Source organism: Nerophis lumbriciformis, linkage group LG30, assembly GCF_033978685.3.
Source record: "Nerophis lumbriciformis linkage group LG30, RoL_Nlum_v2.1, whole genome shotgun sequence".
Classification (NCBI taxonomy): Eukaryota; Metazoa; Chordata; class Actinopteri; order Syngnathiformes; family Syngnathidae; genus Nerophis; species Nerophis lumbriciformis.
Genome location: NC_084577.2, coordinates 23,134,857 through 23,155,374, shown reverse-complemented (window position 1 = coordinate 23,155,374; position 20,518 = coordinate 23,134,857). Strand labels below are relative to the sequence as shown.

The window sequence follows — 20,518 nt, the reverse complement described above, 5'->3', positions numbered from 1 at the left end:
CGCTCGCAGTCCTGGCTTGAGGTGAAGGCTAATTCGCTTTTAGCGTAACGTTAGCTCATTTTGCGTTGTGCGCGCGTGCATGTGTGTGTGTGTGGGTTACGGACAGCAAAGCCCTGTCTGTTATTTCACTTTACTTTTTCTGTGTTGATTGAGCTGTGTTGAAGCAGCAAAAAGGACATTATGTTAAATGAAGAGTTTCTGTCTCTGATAGTTGATATAATAATGTAACTGCATCATAAAGCCTACATGAACTCCATGGTGTTCAGGGATGAATAGTCTCTACTATTGCTATTGTACTATTTTTTTCAGCTATAGTTACATTAATCATTAGTAATGGAGCAGCCTAGTTTTGAATGGCAGGGTCCCTGCTATCACATGTTGATAAAAATATAACATTTACATAATAAAAATCAACTACAGGATTCCCAAATGCTGTAATAAATTAAGCATGATGAGTTGACTTGAAACTGTTTAATGTTGCACTTGTTATATGTAGAAGAAAAGTTTTGTCATTTTATTTAATCTGAGTAACAACTTGAGGCAGTTTAATGTTTAATAATTAATTTAATTAATTATTATAGTGTTCCCAATGTTAAAGGGCATAAAGCCATTGTTTACAAATTTGGTAAATAAATAACCAAAAAATTCATATTTTGTTGTTTTCTTACTGTACCGAAAATTAACCGAACCGTGACCTCTAAACCGAGGTACGTACCGAACCGAAATTTTTGTATACCATTACACCCCTACGTCCGCCTGCTCTGATATCTATAAAATAAATACTTTAATGTTTTTGTCCACAAAATTTTACATGAGACTGTTTTGTAGGAGTGACGATTTAATTCGAATCACAATTTAAGGTTACCGATACAATTCAGGAATGATATTGGTTTATCTTGAACGATCCGATCTGAAACGATTCAGTGAGTTGAAATTGATTCAAATACTTTTTAGCCAATTTCTTTGCCAGTGTGACTGTGAAATGAATACTGGATACTGGACACTGCAGGTGAAGTTTCCTATATTCATGTTAATTCTTGTAAAAATGAATTATGGATATAAACAAGCAAGTAAACAATTGCCGACGCTTTCACATCTTATTTGAAAAACAATGTTGAATTAACAAGATAATCTTTTCTCCTCAATTTCAATAGTCAAGACATTTTCAATAAAAGTACAGTAACCAACATTTTAACAGTAGATAAACTGCTATTTTTGTTTTTGTTTTACAACATACAACTAATACAATATTAATATAAAAAATATGGTGCAACCAACATTGCTGCAGGTTGAATGAACATTAGGTTTATCTGAGAAATCAAGTGCAACCAAATATTTTCTGGTTAAACCAGCAGTGGTTTGACCTGCTACTACTGTCATTTTAATAAGCACTTACGGTGGCCGAGAAAAGTTCCATCAAATACAAACAGCACAGCCCAACAACATAAAGTCACAACACTACAACGTTAAGTCAAAACACGATAAAGGCGCAACTGAAGTGATAGCGGACCAGTTTTGCCGATGGACCAAGTTACTGAGGCAGAAAGTTGAAAACGGAGTTGGAAAAGTGAAGTGACCACTTATCAGTAAGGGTGTAACGGTACACAAAAATTTCGGTTCGGTACGTACTTCGGTTTAGAGGTCACGGTTCGGTTCATTTTTGGTACAGTAAGAAAACAACAAAATTTAATTTTTTTTGGTTATCTATTTATCAAATTTGTAAACAATGGCTTTATCCTCTTAACATTGGGAACACTATAATAATTCTGCCCAAAAATAGAAATAGCTGTGTGTGTGATGGATGTGAGCCACCACTAGGCTGATCAATGCAACAGCAGGCAGTCATGAATGCTAAGCATAACAATAACATACATACCGTATTTCCTTGAATTAGCGCCGGGGAGGTTATTAATTTAAAACCTCTTCTCACTCCGGCGCTTACCAAAGGCATGCAGTAAATGTAAGCATACGCTAATTATTTTAAAACCTCTTCTCACTCCGGCGCTTACCAAAGGCATGCGGTAAATTTAGGCGTGCGCTTATAAATTTGAGTGTGATGTAAGGATACCATCATGAAAGCACATTTAATAAAAAAAAAACGTTATTATGGTCTTACCTTTACTTATAAATGAAGTCCATGCGCCGCTCCTTCTGAATAAAAGCATCGATAACTTGTTTATAGAAGTCTTCCTTATCTTTCTTCAGTTTTAAAAGTCTCTCTGTCTCGATGGAGATCTTCCTTTAATTATTACCTCCTGCTTCGATTGAAAGTCCAGTTTAGAAAACTGTTTTATTTTAGATATGTAATCCTCCATGTTAAAAGTCCAGGCGAGAGGAAAAAATAAAGGATCGCTGCTAACTGTTGCTGCTTGTTGTCACTTCTTCTGCAGCCGAGTAGTCGCAAAAATGCTCCCTGGGATCACTAGCGCCCTCTACCACCATGAGGCGGGAGTCATCTTATGACTCATATTTGACCCATGCAGCTACCGGTATATTAATAAAACATAGCTGCTTACTGTTCTTTTTAGCAAATTCAATATTTCGGACCTTAAATCCTACTGAATAGCTCTTTATCTTCTTCTTATGCGATTTTAAATTATTGAAATTAGCCTCCTCCATTTTGGAAAATGATGCCTTGAAAGGTGAAGTGTCACTCGTGACGTGACGAGTTTGACCCGGCGGTAAAACGAGGCATATGCTAATTATTCTGCGAAACGAGTTTGACCCGACAGTAAAACGAAGCATGCGCTAATTATTTTGTTAAACAAGTTTGACCCGGCAGTAATTCTAAGCATGCGCTAATTATTTTGTTAAACAAGTTTGACCCGGCAGTAATTCTAAGCATGCGCTAATTCTAAGCATGCGCTAATTATTTTGCGAAACGAGTTTGACCCGGCGGTAATACGAGGCATGCGGATAATATATACCCGGCGGAAATTCAAGGAAATACGGTATACACACTGGGTCCATTGCCAGGCTCAGAATGGAACAAAACCTTTCTACAAATAAAGTGCTTTTTTTGATTGATTGATTGAGACTTTTATTAGTAGATTGCACAGTACAGTACATATTCCGTACAATTGACACCCGAATAAGTTTTTCAACTTGTTTTAAGTCGGGGTCCATGTTAATCAACATTAAATTGCCTCAAGTTGTTGCTCAGATTTAATAAAATGACAAAACTTTTCTTCTACATATAAAAAGTGCAACATTAAACCGTTTCAAGTCAATTCAGCCTCAAATTAACTTTTCTTCCCCCCCCCCAGCCTTTAACCCTGGTGACTTTCACTCAATCTTCATGTTTTTTGCCAGAAAAATCAGTTTATCCACATTGTCTGCGGAAACTAGAAGTGGGTCAAAATCTAGTTTTTAATGCAATATGGTCTTAAATCTGCTGCTATAAAAACGCCAACGGCATTTGTTATTGCTTTAGCCCTGCCTGACTCGCCGAGGAGAGGCTGCTTGAATGTGGTGTTTGCACGACGCTCGTCTTTCTCGTCGTTGAAGCGATGTTCACTTGGGGGTTAGCATGTTTGACGTGTTGCCAGAAGCATACCCTATTGCTGCTGAACAATGTCGGCAAACCGCTTTCGCTTTGTGCCTCAGTGTGCGTTGTTTACACAACGTGCGTTACGCTACTTAATATGTTCGTGTGGAAACTCGTTCGGTACACCTCTGAACGGAAACCCCCGTACCGAAACGGTTCAATACATATACAGGTACCGTTACACCCTTACTTATCAGTCATAATAACTTTTTTTTTTAAACTTTTTGAATAATACTAACATACTATCTTCATTACACCGTTTTCAACTAGTCTGTCTGTCGGCAAAATTTGCTCTGCTGACACTTCCATTGTGTCCGTCATTTCCTTTGTGGCTTAAAGTTGTGTTGTGGCTTCATGTTGTTGTTGTGTTGTGGTGTTATTTGTTGTCCCTTTTACAATTGTGTTGCGGCTTTCCGCTTTGTTGTTTTTTAGCCTTTGCACTTGTTGTGACCTTTCTCGGCCACCGTTGGTATCCACCATTCTTGTTTTGATGACGCCACAGACGGGCAGACGGACTTGAGTAACGTTTAATATCCTTATCATTAAAAGTAATAAACTTTGTATAAAGTCTGCCTTTCCTAAATTTTACATTTTCTTTTTCCTAGTACTGATGACATCGACTGATTCCGCTTTATCTACTCAGTGGCCTAGTGGTTAGAGTGTCCGCCCTGAGATCGGTAGGTTGTGAGTTCAAACCCCGGCCGAGTCATACCAAAGACTATAAAAATGGGACCCATTACCTCCCTGCTTGGCACTCAGCATCAAGGGTTGGAATTGGGGGTTAAATCGCCAAAAATGATTCCCGGGCGCGGCACCGCTGCTGCCCACTGCTCCCCTCACCTCCCAGGGGGTGAACAAGGGGATGGGTCAAATGCAGAGGACATATTTCACCACACCTAGTGTGTGTGTGTGACAATCATTGGTACTTTAACTTTAACTTAACTTTATAACAATGTTAGATTGATACATGTAAGATATATCTTTCTGAAGGGCAAATTGCAGAGCACCGATCGATGTGGTTGAATCGTTTGAATATAGATGCGTAGCTCGATACATCGACGGGCCTACTGTTTTGTCATAAAGGCCCAGTGCGAAGTTAGATAAACTTCGGTCGTGTTGACCACAATAGAAAGCTATAACAGTCCTAACTGTTGGTTTTGTGTAAAAACTGTAACATTGGTGTACTTGCAGGGAGCTAATGTGAAGTTTTCCATCTAGTTGTGTTCCGCTTACCACATAAGTAAATGTGGATAAAATATTATCGTCATAATAACATGTTTAACATGCAGTGACATACACAATGAAATGTATTTTCTACCGAGTCTGAATGAATCTCAACATAACCATTTTGCAGACATACTCAGAAAGTGGGGTTAAGAATGTGGCCGCAGAGCTAAATTTACACCAAAACATATCCAACACGCATTATCTAGATAGCAGAGAAGTGTGTTAAATGTAGATTAGAAATCATCATGGGTCACAGTTAATCTACTTAATTTACATTAATGTGATTTTTTTTTTTTTTTAAAGGCTTTTTCTAATTAGTTAACTGTTCAAATCAACAAAAGGAATGATATATTTGGTGTGTTTTTCAGGTGATAAATCTTCCTCTTGCTGTTGGTAGATGGGGGCTCCCTTTTGTCTGTCCAGCAAGAAATATGTTAGATACGGTTTGCATGTGAATGGACACAAGTCAACTGTTCTAATGTAACTGGAAAATAATGCAACGTTGTCGTTGGATCTTATGATCTTTTTTTTCAAGCATGTTACTGCTCGGTACTCAGCTGTTAAGATGGAGCTTATCTCAACCTTTTTAACTCTCAAGCAAGCAATCAAAGGCATCACATGGCACCCTCCACTTTGCACTTTTCTTTCAATTGCCTTTTTTTGTACTTTTATTTCAATTTTCCATTTATGAGCATATTATTCCACACAATAAACAGAATCCATAATATTAATAACGAGAGATGTCCGGTAATGGCTTTTTTGCCGATATCCGATATTCCGATATTGTCCAACTCTTAATTACCGATTCCGATATCAACCGATACCGATATATACAGTTGTGGAATTAACACATTATTATGCCTAATTTTGTTGTGATGCCCCGCTGGATGCATTAAACAATGTAACAAGGTTTTCCAAAATAAATCAACTCAAGTTATGGAAAAAAATGCCAACATGGCACTGCCATATTTATTATTGAAGTCACAAAGTGCATTATTTTTTTTAACATGCCTCAAAACAGCGGCTTGGAATTCGGGACATGCTCGAGGTTGAGGTGGGCAGGATTGAGGTGCGGGGTGTATATTGTAGCGTCCCGGAAGAGTTAGTGCTGCAAGGGGTTCTGGGTATTTGTTCTGTTGTTTGTTGTGTTACGGTGCGGATGTTCTCCCGAAATTTTTGTCATTCTTGTTTGGTGTGGGTTCACAGTGTGGCGCATATTTGTAACAGTGTTAAAGTTGTTTATGCGGCCACCCTCAGTGTGACCTGTATGGCTGTTGACCAAGTATGGTTGGCATTCACTTGTGTGTGTGAAAAGCCGTAGATATTACGTGATTGGGCCGGCACGCAAAGGCAGTGCCTTTTAAGGTTTATTGAGGCTCTGTACTTCTCCCTACGTCCGTGTACACAGCGGCGTTTTAAAAAGTCATAAATTTTACTTTTTGAAACCGATACCGATAATTTAGGATATTACATTGTAAAGCATTTATCGGCCGATATTATCGGACATCTCTATTAATAACTTTTCTTGCTGTCAAACATTAAGCAGCAGTGTTTAAAGGGGAACTGCACTTTTTTGAAATGTTGCCTATCATTCACAATCCTTATGTAAGACAAGAACACATATGTCTTTCTTTTTTATGCATTCTAGTTTGTAATATACGGCAAGTGTGAGGTGGCTAACAACACAGCTAACGGGGTCATCTATTGCGCCAATAATCACTCTTAGAAAACATCCGAAAACTGCCTATTAAAGGGGAACATTATCACAATTTCAGAAGGGTTAAAACCATTAAAAATCAGTTCCCAGTGGCTTATTTTATTTTTCAAAGTTTTTTTCAAAATTTTACCCATCACGCAATATCCCTAAAAAAAGCTTCAAAGTGCCTGATTTTAACCATCGTTATATACACCCGTCCATTTTCCCGTGACGTCACACAGTGATGCCGATACAAACAAACATGGCGGTTAGAACAGCAAGGAATAGCGACATTAGCTCGGATTCAGACTCTGATTTCAGCGGCTTAAGCGATTCAACAGATTACGCATGGATTGAAACGGATGGTTGTAGTGTGGAGGCAGGTGGCGAAAACGAAATTGAAGAAGAAACTGAAGATATTGAGCCATATCGGTTTGAACCGTATGCAAGCGAAACCGACGAAAACGACACGACAGCCAGCGACACGGGAGAAAGCGAGGACGAATTCGGCGATCGCCTTCTAACCAACGATTGGTATGTGTTTGTTTGGCATTAAAGGAAACTAACAACTATGAACTAGGTTTACAGCATATGAAATACATTTGGTAACAACATGCACTTTGAGAGTGCAGACAGCCCAATTTTCATCAATTAATATATTCTGTAGACATACCCTCATCCGCTCTCTTTTCCTGAAAGCTGAAATGTCCAGTCCAGTTGGAAATGCATCTGCTTTGAGTGTCGCAGGATATCCACACATTCTTGCCATCTCTGTCGTTGCATAGCTTTCGTCGGTAAAGTGTGCGGAACAAACGTCCAATTTCTTGCCACTTTCGCATCTTTGGGCCACTGGTGCAACTTGAATCCGTCCCTGTTCGTGTTGTTACACCCTCCGACAACACACCGACGAGGCATGATGTCTCCAAGGTACGGAAAACAGTCGAAAAAACGGAAAATAACAGAGCTGATTTGACTCGGTGTTTGTAATGTGTTTGAGAAAATGGCGGATTGCTTCCCGATGTGACGTCATGTTGTGACGTCATCGCTCCGAGAGCGAATAATAGAAAGGCGTTTAATTTGCCAAAATTCACCCATTTAGAATTCGGAAATCGGTTAAAAAAATATATGGTCTTTTTTCTGCAACATCAAGGTATATATTGACGCTTACATAGGTCTGGTGATAATGTTCCCCTTTAACCAACCATTAGCGATATTTTTATTATAAGTGCTAACGCAGAGGAAGTACTTTTAGCAGCTTTTCACATACTGAGCTTGTGAGCTGTCGCTAGATTAAAAATCATGCCTCTCACTTGTATAGTAGTACGTTTTGGCTATAAACCGAGGAGTTGGTCAACTTTGACATTCAACTTAGACCCGTAGTTTGTGAGGAAAAACACGAAAAGACGCTTATTTGCGCCCACCTTTTTTTAATTATTTATCATCTAAACGGGAAGATATAAAGTATGCACCTCAGCGAGAGCACACATTGTACAGTCAGTGATTGTTTTATTATGTTGGTAGTTTTGTATTTCTTGCTTAGCTCTTAGCAGTAGTGCTACTCGCTGGATCTGCTAATTACACAGCTTCTAAAACTTGTAGCTCATCCTCCTTATAGTCAGGCTCATAAATATAAGGCTGTGGATCATCCTTTGTCCCAAAGTAATTGTTGAGTTGTTGTTGAAAGAAATAGCTAACGTTGTGATGCGTCTGTGAAATCTATGCGCCGCCATATGCTTAAAATGATCAAAATCCGTAAATATTGCATATTATGAATGTGCCTAGTACTACGTTACATATATACTTACAGCATGTATGTAAATAGTTGACGGAGGTTTTTGGATGTTTTGTAGTACATTTAAAAGGCGGAAAAGATGGAATCCCATTACTTCCATTGTTAGCGGACTCTTGCTAGCGTTTTTTTTTTAATCAGAATGCATAAAAAAGTGCAGTTCCTTTTTAGAGATTGAACACATGCATCAATAGTCTTGTCTAGAACCACTTGAGTTTATTTCAGGCAAATGGACAAATCAATTACCGGTACATGCAGTGTTTTCATTGATCAAACACAATTATTGTATAAAAGGGGACCCAACAACATAATCTGTGCATAATTTTGACCAAAGAACTAGCATTACATGTTTTGTAGCCCACAAGCAAGTGTTTTAAATGTAGGAGAGAAATATATAACCCTTTAAAAAAAAAAAAAAAGGGTCTAAGTTGCTGATTTTAGCAAGTCTGCCGGCCATCATGAGTTGTTTACTTTGAACAAAACATTTGACAACGTGATGTCAAATATTGGAACTTGTACAAAAGATACTTGGCTGATCAAAACAAGCACATCCCTGGTAATGGTGTGGATTTAGAGCAGTGTATTGATCGTGGAGCGCAATTTAGGCAGGAAGTGAAATCATTTTCAGACTGGAAGGATAGCTGACTCACTTCTCTTCGATGAGATCATCCCCGTCTCATTTCTCTATCGCCCTCGTTGTTCTCCCAATGAAAGACTCTCATAGCATTCATTGATGGTGATTGGTGGGCGATATCGTTCCTTTTTAGTTTTGCGAAACATTTGAATGTTAATGTATTGTGTGCTCTCGTATTTTTTCCTCCATGTCTTGTGTCAATCTTCTCTATCTGCCCACTCGCCTTGCTATCTCCCCAACCCAATACGTCATATAGCTGTAGGCTGCAAGTAACCATAGTAACCAGCCACTTTGCTCCTCTTCCGTCTACATTGTTGCCTCTATTTTCTTTCTTTTTGTCTTGGTCAATTTTTTGAAATGTGTTTCTCCTGTAGGCTGTTTTTCCTTTCTGTTGACAGGAATTCTAATGAATGGTGTTTTATTACTTCTTGTCTCTTTTGGCTGCTATTTTTGCATCATTATGTATTGTACTATAACCAAACAATGGGATCCATTTTAAACATTTTAACCCTCTTGTTTTTCCCACTAGCTGTGTGCTTTTTTGTGAATTATGCTAAAAAACACAAGATATGTGGAACATATCTTTTGTGACATATATGAGTCAACTTAGGTAAGAACTGAAAAACCCCCACAATATACGTTGGTTTGCACAAAGCATTGAGGATACGGGGTTCTGCTGGTGATATACAGGTTTTTTTTATTGTTTGTTGCTAGTTTGCAGACTATCTTATCATTCAGGGAAATAATCTGCTGAAAAAAGTATCTCTTTTTAAACAGACATTGAGGACATTTGAATTAGTATTGCAATTTCGAAAATGAAAGACTTAAATTTAAGTTGTCGTAATTTTTAATCGTTTAGCAAAAGATTTACAATTGAAGCTAATATGCAACATTATAGACTAGGGATGTAAAGACTACCGATATTATTGATATGAAGTGGTAAAATTACAGACGGTTAAATCATACTTGCCAACCTTGAGACCTCCAATTTCGGGAGGTCTAGGTGGGGGGTGGGTGCGGGGGGCGTGGTTGGGGGCGTGGTTAAGAGGGGAGGAGTATATTTACAGCTAGAATTCACCAAGTCAAGTATTTCATATATATATATATATATATATATATATATATATATATATATATATATATATATATATATATATATATATATATATATATATATATATATATATATATATATATATATATATATATATATATATATCCCCGCGACCCCGAAGGGAATAAGCGGTAGTGGATGGATGGATGGATATATATGTGTGTGTATATATATATATATATATATATATATATATATATAAAGAAATAATTGACTTTCAGTGAATTCTACCTATATATTTATATTTATATATATATTTATATTTATATATATATATATATATATATATATATATATATATATATATATATATATATATATATATATAAAAAAGAAATACTTGAATTTCAGTGTTCATTTATTTACACATATACACACACATAACACTCATCTACTCATTGTTGAGTTAAGGGTTGAATTGTCCATCCTTGTTCTATTCTGTCACTATCTTTCTTTTTTTTCTTTTTTTTCTTTTTTTTTTTTTTTTTTTTTTTGTGTCCTGTCCAGCTTCTCAGGCAAATCATATAGTTGATGTAGATGCCCATGTCGGCTGTTCAGATTTACTTTACAAAAGAGAAGTGTAGGATACTTCTCTTGTTGCCTTATTTGTATTTGACTTTATTAAATGTATTTATATTATCATTTAGTGCAGCCGGGCCGGAGCAGGAGGGGATAGAAAGAGAAAAAAAAGAAGACAGAGGGGGAAATTGTGGGGACAAGAGGGGGATTAGACAGAGAGACAAAAACAACAACAGCAAACAACAACAACAACAACAATAGAGCAACATCAGCAAATATGACATGTACAAGTATGATGGTAAAAGTAATAGCAAATAAGCAGTTAGCGAAAAATAAAAAATAATACAGAAATGACAATGAGCATTATTACACTACAAATGGATCAATACAAATACCAATAGAAATAGCGCTATTGATAATGAACAATACCAATAATTTACCTTTATTATCAACAATACAGTTGTTTAAATGCAACAATACATATACGTAATGATAACTTGAGATACGAAAGAATGCAGAAAAATGGAGGGGGAGAAAGAGAAGCAACCTACATTAACCTTGTAGATTGTTATAGTCACAATAGGTTAAGCTTTGTCAGTGTGCCATGTGTTACACCCAGTTTACCCTAGGGCAACAACGTTAATATATGTTTGATGAAACGTGATTATGTGCATGAGTGTAAGTATGCATATGTACTTGTATATGTACAGAATGTGTATATGTGTTTGTACAATGAATGTATATGTACAGAATGTGTATATGTGTTTGTACAGTGAATGTATATGTACAGTATGTGTATGTGTATGTTTGTATATTGAATGTGCGTGTGGATGTACGAACATTAGGTAGGTAAATATGTACTGTATTTGTGTATGTATGTGGGAGCGTAGGTACCTATGTACGTATGTGAGCATACGTGAATTTGCATGTACAATACATTCGACTCCCAGAGTGCGTGGGAGCCAGAGCACGGCCCCATCACCCCCGAGAGCCCAACCCACAAACAGGAGGCGTGGTGCCCAGGGAACCAGGGACCACCGCCCCCACGCAGCCAAGCCGGCCAGCGACAGGAACCCCAGAGCCCGACCCACCGTACCGCCCACAAGGGCCAGCAGCAGGCCGCAGACAGACGCACCCGGCGGAGGACAGGGCACGAGAAAAGCAGGGGACAGCCAGACCCCAAGCCAGCGAGAGACCACACCCCACACGGGCAGAAAGGCGAGACGCCCCGCCCGAAGGACCCAGAGACTCCCCGCAACCGGACGGGAAGACCGCCCCCGCCCCACCGGCAACCGGGCCCCCACGAGCCCACCCCCCACCCCCGGAGAGCGCGGCGAGGCCAGCCCCCGGCCACCCCACCCAAACCGGCCGCCGCAGGACCACCCAGGCACAGGGCCACGGGAACCACCCACCCCACCCGCAGGGACCCCAACGATGGAGATGGAACAACCAGCAACCGCCCCGCCGAGCCCCCCCCCTGAGGGAGGGGAAAAATTAAAAAATAATATTAATAAAATATATTTTAAAAATAAATAAATAAATTAATTAATTAATTAAAAAAAAAAAGAATTAAAAGAAGATCACAGACATGCTGACAAACAAGGTCACTACCCCAGCAACTGGCCGACTCGCAGCACCTCGGAATACCTTGCAGCACCAAGCTACCACAATAGACGCAGGGACTAGGCCCAACAGGCCCCAACCAAGACGGGCACCCGGAAGGGATGGACAGCGGGACCCAGGAGCTCCAGACACGCAGTTCGGATGCAGTAGCCTGAGGCGTCGACCCCCGTCTGACAGGCAGGCCCAGAGCGTACCCCCAGAAATAAAAAAAACATACATACATACATACACACATACACATACACATACACACATACACGTATACATACCCACACATACACATATATACATATACATACACATATGTACACTATCTTATACATACACGTATGTCACTATCTTTCTAACCATGCTGAACACCCTCTTTGATGATGCATTGCTGTGTGGCACGCACAAAAGTGCTTTCATCAAATGCACTAGATGGCAGTATTGTCCTGTTTAAGAGTGTCACAACATTGCTGTTTACGGCAGACGGACTGCTTTACTGTAGACGTTCTTTATATTGTGGGAAAGCGGACTCAGGTCCGCATGGAGCTGGAGGGGGCGTGGCCTCCAGCTCCGCCTGAATTTCGGGAGATTTTCGGGAGAAAATTTGTCCCGGGGGGTTTTCGGGAGAGGCGCTGAATTTCGGGAGTCTCCCGGAAAATCCGGGAGGGTTGGCAAGTATGGGTTAAATAGTACCGTTCAAAACGCAAAGTATTGTAATTAGGGTTGCGGGACATAGATATAAATTATATCAATTTAAACGACGATAGTTTTTAATACTGTTATATCGTGATAATGCATGCATGTTGACTTATTCTAGCTATGTTCTGCAAATGTGGAAAAGAACGAGCGAACAACTGCGTCCTCAACGTAATGTAGCGTCATCTTTAGGGGCTAACGTCCCTCCACTGTGCAAAGCTACTTCTAAGTAGGGATGTATATTGTTACGATTTTATCGATACCAATATCGATATTGCTTATCGATACCAGTGTTAATCGGTACTCTGGTCGGTTTTTGATTGATTGATTGAAACTTGTATTAGTAGATTGCACAGTACAGTACATATTCCGTACAATTGACCACTAAATGGTAACACCCGAATAAGTTTTTCAACTTGTTTAAGTCGGGGTCCACGTTAATCAATTCATGGTAAGTCGGGGTCCACGTACTACACAGTATGTACTTTGTGTAAATTAAGATGTGGAGGGAACTTTTTATTTTTTAAATTTTTTATCAGCTCAAGATGTGTACCAGCAACGTCTTGGTATAACATATCACAGCAGGGAAGTCTTTTATCAACACCTACTTTTCAACACCTAATCTGTGCCTGTACAATGCAGTTTTTATGTCATCTTGTAAAGACCACACAGATCCAGAACTGTTTCTATTCATTACAATTACACGTATCCATTTTCTACCGCTTGCTCTTATAACATTTAAAATAATTGTAAATTAATAATAAAGTAACATATTAATGTATAGTATTCATGTTCAATCACAGACCTTTAACATATGTCAAATATATAATATAAATCAATACAAACAATTAGCATGTTAGGTGAGTGTGCATTTTGTAACATTAGGAATTCTTATTTGTGTTTATGTTGCACACAGACCTATTTGACTGACGGATGGAAAGCCAGATTAAGTGTTGGCAGCTATCGATCTGTCTGTGTCGTGTGTGTGTATTATATGAATAAAAAGATCCAGTAATTATTGAAAATGTTCACTTTTTTGAGTGGATTGATATTAACCTGTGGATTACTAGAAAGCTTAGAGGACGGTTGGGTTGATGAAGCGCGCCATAGCGGCGGTCGTAGTGGCGTTCACTTCAAACTGACACTAACTCTTATTGGCGTATGTGACTTTGAGGAGGAAATATTGTTGTTGCAAACTTTTGTTTGGTACGTCCTTATTTGTGATTATTCCAACCTAATTGTCAGGTTCAAACACTGATGACATCTATTAAACAAGACAAGAAGCAAGGAATCAAACAGAGACCGAATTAAATTTGGCTCAATGAGGAGAAAAGTGACAATCTACAATGTAAATAGTCATGAAAATAAAGAAAATGCATTGAATGAGAAGGTGTGTCCAAACTTTTGGCCTGTACTGTTTATCGCAATATACATTTTCGGCAATATCATTCATCTCTAACGTGATTGATTACCTGACTTTGGTAGGCTGATACTCCTCATTTCCTGGAGAAGTTGATTGCTAGCTGACAACTAGAGCGCTACTCGCCATCTATCCCAAATGCTAACACGAATACAAGACACATTGATGTCTTCTCTCTTAGGACAGGACCGAGTGATAAATATAAAGTTTACGGACATGTCTACAACAGGAAAATAATCCACGTGTCGTCATACAAATCGGAAGTAAAGCTAGCTTTCTTATTTTATCAAACACTAGAGATGTCCGATATCGGACTGCCGATATTATCGGCCGATAAATGCTTTAAAATGTAATATCGGAAATTATTGGTATCTGTTTCAAAAAGTAAAATTTATGACTTTTTAAAACTCTGCTGTACGGAGTGGTACACGGACGTAGGGAGAAGTACAGAGCGCCAATAAACCTTAAAGGCACTGCCTTTGCATGCCGGCCCAATCACATAATATCTATGGCTTTTCACACACACAAGTGAATGCAAAGCATACTTGATCAACAGTGAGGGTGGCTGTATAAACAACTTTAACACTGTTACAAATATGCGTCACACTGTGAACCCACACCAAACAAGAATGACACACATTTCGGGAGAACATCCACACCGTAACACAACATAAACACAACAGAACAAATACCCAGAACCCCTTGCAGCACTAATTCTTCCAGGACGCTACAATATACACCCCGCCCACCTCAACCTCCTCATGCTCTCTCAGGGAGTGCATGTCCCAAATTCCAAGCTGCTGTTTTGAGGCATGTTTAAAAAAATAATGCACTTTGTGACTTCAATAATAAATATGGCAGTGCCATGTTGGCATTTTTTTCCATAACTTGAGTTGATTTATTTTGGAAAACCTTGTTACATTGTTTAATGCATCCAGCGGGCCATCACAACAAAATTAGGCATAATAATGTGTTAATTCCACGACTGTATATATCGGAATCAGTTGATATCGGAATCGGTAATTAAGAGTTGGGGGATATCGGCAAAAAAGCCATTATCGGACATCTCTAATAAACACTGTACATTTGTATTCCGTTTTAACCTGTGAAGGTTTTAAACACTCAAATAACAATAATAGGGCACATAAGAAGCCACACAGATATTTCTATTTTAGAAAGCATATAGTGTGTCTGTTTATTTCTTCTTTTGGAATAGAGCTTGCTATGAATAATGATAACCGTGATATGAAATGTTCATATCGTTACATCCCTATCAGTTGGAACACCCCACCATCCACATCAAAGCTCCCCTCTAAGTGTCTAAGTTCCCTCACCTCCCTTTGCCATTTTCGCACACGTCGTCCCTTCTTCAGTTGTATAAGTAGGCAGCTTGTCAGAGGAGTGGTTACCCTCCTACTAACCTTGAGCTCTAATGAGGCTTGTTGTCATAAGTATTCAGGTGGGCAGAAGGTGAGGTGCAGGGAGTCTTGACAGACTGCAACTCTCCTCAAAGCAAGGCCTGCCTTACAGCTTGTCTGGCTTTTCCTGGCTTTAGGTGTTTGCTCTTCGCATACACAAGCCAGTTGGAATCAAGGCAATAATGTGGTGTGACACTATTTATAATAATTTTAAAAAATTGACATCAAAGCCTAACTAAGGAAAATCGCAAACACCATTTGTGACAAACACACTGAAATACAGTTGTGCCAAGCTAGTATGAAAGTGTGCCTTGCCCAAGGGCACTTGTGCATTACATAAGATTTTCTTTATGAATGAATGTCACTTTTATTTAGTTTGTGTTTCAATGCCGATGCTGTTTTGAGCATAGTAATGCTGCCCGGAGGAGGTCTGTGTGGATGGAACGCAGCTTCCCTTGCTGATGTAGTTGGTTATGCTTTAGGCTAGAAATGTAGCTCAGACCAAATCAGCAGTGTGTCTGCTGGTTGTAGCCAAGCAAGTCCTACTCTGTTCAGCGGTCCTTGAACACACCATAAAAACATGTCCTCCTTGTATTCCTGTTGAGTATAGAACGATCACTCTGTTCTAAAAGAGCACAGCTTGTACGTTCAATGTGCACAATTGAATATCTTATTTGCTCCGACAGTAATGTGTTTCTATAAGTTTAGATTGGGGTATGTGGTTTTTAAAAGGGGAAATACGGCAATGTCTCTTGTTTTCATGTTATTTAAGCTTGAGAGCTGGCGCCAGTCCGTGAGTTTATGAAAGTGTGATTATGATAATCACGATAACACTAACGGTCGGGTGTTTTACCACAGTTTGTCGTTACATCCCTATTTTCATTGTTTTTTTGGCAGCAACGTTTTGTGGCTGGCCTGCGCATCAAGTGGACACCCCCACTTGACCTATTCATACATTACATTTAGAGATGTCTGATAATGGCTTTTTTGCCGATATCCGATATTCCGATATTGTCCAACTCTTAATTACCGATTCCGATATCAACCGATACGATATATACAGTCGTAGAATTAACACATTATTATGCCTAATTTTGTTGTGATGCCCCGCTGAATGCATTAAACAATGTAACAAGGTTTTCCAAAATAAATCAACTCAGGTTAAGGAAAAAAATGCCAACATGGCACTGCCATATTTATTATTGAAGTCACAAAGTGCATTATTTTTTTTAACATGCCTCAAAACAGCAGCTTGGAATTTGGGACATGCTCTCCTTGAGAAAGCATGAGGAGGTCGAGGTGGGTGGGGTTGTGTTGGGGGGGGGGGGGGGGTGTATATTGTAGCGTCCTGGAAGAGTTTGGGCTGCAAGGGATTCTGGGTATTAGTTCTGTTGTGTTACAGTGCGGATGTTCTCCAGAAATGTGTTTGTCATTCTTGTTTGGCGTGGGTTCACAGTGTGGCGCATATTTGTAACAGTGTTAAAGTTGTTTATACGGCCACCCTCAGTGTGACCTGTATGGCTGTTGACCAAGTATGCTTTGCATTCACTTGTGTGTGTGAAAAGCCGTAGATATTATGTGATTGGGCCGGCACACAAAGGCAGTGCCTTTAAGGTTTATTGGCGCTCCATACTTCTCCCTACGTCCGTGTACCACTCCGTACAGCGGCGTTTTAAAAAGTCATAAATTTTACTTTTTGAAACCGATACCGATCATTTCAGATATCACACTTTAAAGCATTTATCGGCAGTCCGATATTATCGGACATCATTTTAAGATAAAAAATATATAAATTAAAATTAAAATGAACACTAAATATATTAACAGCGGGTATGGAAATTATTCAGACACCCTTAAATTTTTCACTCTTAGTTTCATTGCTGCCATTTGTTAAAATAAAAAAAGTTAATTTTATTTCTCATTAATGTACACTCAGCACTCCATCTTGACAGAAAAAAACACAAATGGAGAATTTTTTTGCAAATGCATAAAAAAATAAAAAACTCAAATCACATGTACATAAGTATTAAGACACCTTGCTCAATACATTGTTAATGCATCTTTGGGCAGCAATTACAGCCTCAAGTATTTTTTAATACGATGCCACAAGCTTGGCACACCTGTCTTTAGGCAGTTTCACCCATTCCTCTTTGCCCAAGCGTTGTTGTTTTTTTATCCAGGATGTCTCTGTACATGGTTGCATTCATCTTAGTCTAGTCAGGGAGGTGACCAAGAAGCCGATGGTCACTCATGTCAGTGCTACAGCATTCCTCTATGGAGAGAGGAGAACCTTCCAGAAGGACAACCACCTCTGCAACAAACCACCAATCAGGCCTGTATGGTAGACTGGCCAGACGGAGCCTTTCTTAGTAAAAAGTTTGCCAAAATGCACCTGAAAGACTCTGACCATGCGAATTAATATGATCTGGTCTGTTGAGACAAAGCTTGAACTCTTTGGCGTGAATGCCAGGTATCATGTTTGGAGGAAACCAGGCACCGCTCATCACCAGGCCAATACCATCCCTTCAGTGAAGCATGGTGGTGGCAGCATCATGCTGTGGGGATGGGTTTCAGCGGCAGGAACAGGGAGACTAGTCAGGATTAGGGATGATCCGATATTTGGATCGGATCGGCTGCCGATATTTGCCAAAAATTGAGTATCGGCAAGGCATGGAAAAATGCCTATCCAGATCCAGTTTTTAAAAAAATCCGGTCCGTGTTTTCCAACGCACCTATTTAAATAATACATTCCACTTTTCTGCTGCTCTGTAATTTCCGTTCCGCATTTTCCAGCACACCTTCAACACATCCACAATTCTCACGCAGTTGCTTTTAGCTGCTGGCATTACACGACAGGCTCTTCTCACTCTTACCTGTGTCTCCCTCTCACAGACAGCAAGCGCACCTTCTTACACACATCACATACTGTCACGACACACGTCACATACTGTCACGTCATACGTCACATACGTATACGTCCTCCCCGAGCAGAGAGGTAGCAGCATGGCTAACGTTAGCTGTGATGCTAGCGCAGCCGTGCGAGCAACGCTCCCTCTAAGGTGCTCGCCTGTGCAATTGCGCACTGTTCAAGCGTCCTCTGCGCATAGCCATATGCCACGCACAAAATCAAATAAAAAAATAAGCGCATAACAATTTTCGACTCACGGACACGACAGAGACAACAGTTTTCGTCATCATTGTTCAAATATTGTGACGTCTGTCGAGACGCTTATCTCCATTCGGTGCCACACGCCCACACCATCAAAATGCAGAGGCAAAAATGTCCACATCAACACTGTATGAAAAAAATTAGTGATTTTTTTAGTTGTGATTTCCTTCTCTGCATGAAAGTTTAAAAGTAGCATATATTAATGCAGTATGAAGAAGAATGTTTTAATGTAGACATGCAAGCCTTGAAAGAACATTTTGAAAATCAAGACTACATATCCTGCAAATGGGTGCATTTCTACCCTATATTTTAACTTTAGATTTATTCTCATATCAAACTCTTTTGGCTGTCTTTTTGACACTTACATCAGGCGCCCCCCTCCACACCCTGGATTATAATTAATGTAAATAATTAAATGTGATTATCTTGTGTGATGACTGTATTATGATGATAGTATATATCTGATAGTATATATCTGTATCATGAATCAATTTAAGTGGACCCCGACTTAAACAAGTTGAAAAACTTATTTGGGTGTTACCATTTAGTGGTCAATTGTACGGAATATGTACTTCACTGTGCAACCTACTAATAAAAGTCTCAATCAATCAAAACACATAGAATCATCATACTGCTGTGATTATATGCATCAAGTGTTCATTCAAGGCTAAGGCAAAATATCGAGATATATATATCGTGTATCGCAATATGGCCTTAAAATATCGCATTATTAAAAAAAGGCCATATCGCCCAGCCCTAGTTCAATGATGCCATTTCTGTTTGTCATGTATAATTTTGTCTATTTTGTGTTTATCCTTGAATAAACAGGTCAGTTTCTTGTTACCAACCATTGTGTATTATTCAAACTACCCTAATTCAGCTGGCTAGTTGTTATCAAGAGTACTAAAACCCTTTTCAACATGATTCTGACAACTAAGTAGGCTAAATAACTTTAAACTTTAATACATGCTCGGATAGGCCAGTATCGGTATCGGTCAGCATCGGTATCGGATCGGAAATGCAAAATCAATATCGGTATCGGATCGGAAGTGCAAAAACCTGGATCGGGACATCCCTAGTCAGGATAGAGGGGAATGATGAATGCAGCAATGTACAGAGACATCCTGGGTGAAAAACAACGTTTCACATCCAATCTGATGGAGCTTGAGAGATGCTGCAAAGACTAATGGGTAAGTAGGACTGGGGAAAACTGCCCAAAGATAGGTTTGCCAAGCTTGTGGCATTGTATTCAAAAAGACATGAGGCTGTAATTGCTGCCAAAGGAGCATCAACAAAGTATTGCGCAAAGGGTCTGAATACTTATGTACATGGGATTTTTGAGGTTTTTATTTTTAATACATTTGCAAAATGTTCTACATTTCAGTTTTTTCTGTCAAGATGGGGTGCTGAGTGTACATTAATGAGAAATAAAATTAACATTTTAGATTTTAGCAGATTTGCTGCAATAAAACAAAGAGTGACAAATTTAAAATGGTCTGAATACTTTCCGTACTCACTATATTTAGCCAAACAATAGTACTCACGTGAAAGAGTCCTTTAATGCGCAATTACAGTCCTGCATTCCCTGGATTCATACGCATGTGCAGACTTTAGGCCATTGCCCAACCCCACCCCCACCTCGTATTCACACCAGAGGGGATTCATACTGTGGGATATT

General features: G+C 39.2%; 1 protein-coding gene across 1 annotated transcript in view; it reads left to right on the top strand.

Annotated features, from left to right (window-relative positions):
• Positions 1 to 20,518, top strand: part of pafah1b1a (platelet-activating factor acetylhydrolase 1b, regulatory subunit 1a) — a 67,031-nt gene that overhangs the window by 21,097 nt on the left and 25,416 nt on the right. The window lies entirely within an intron of this gene.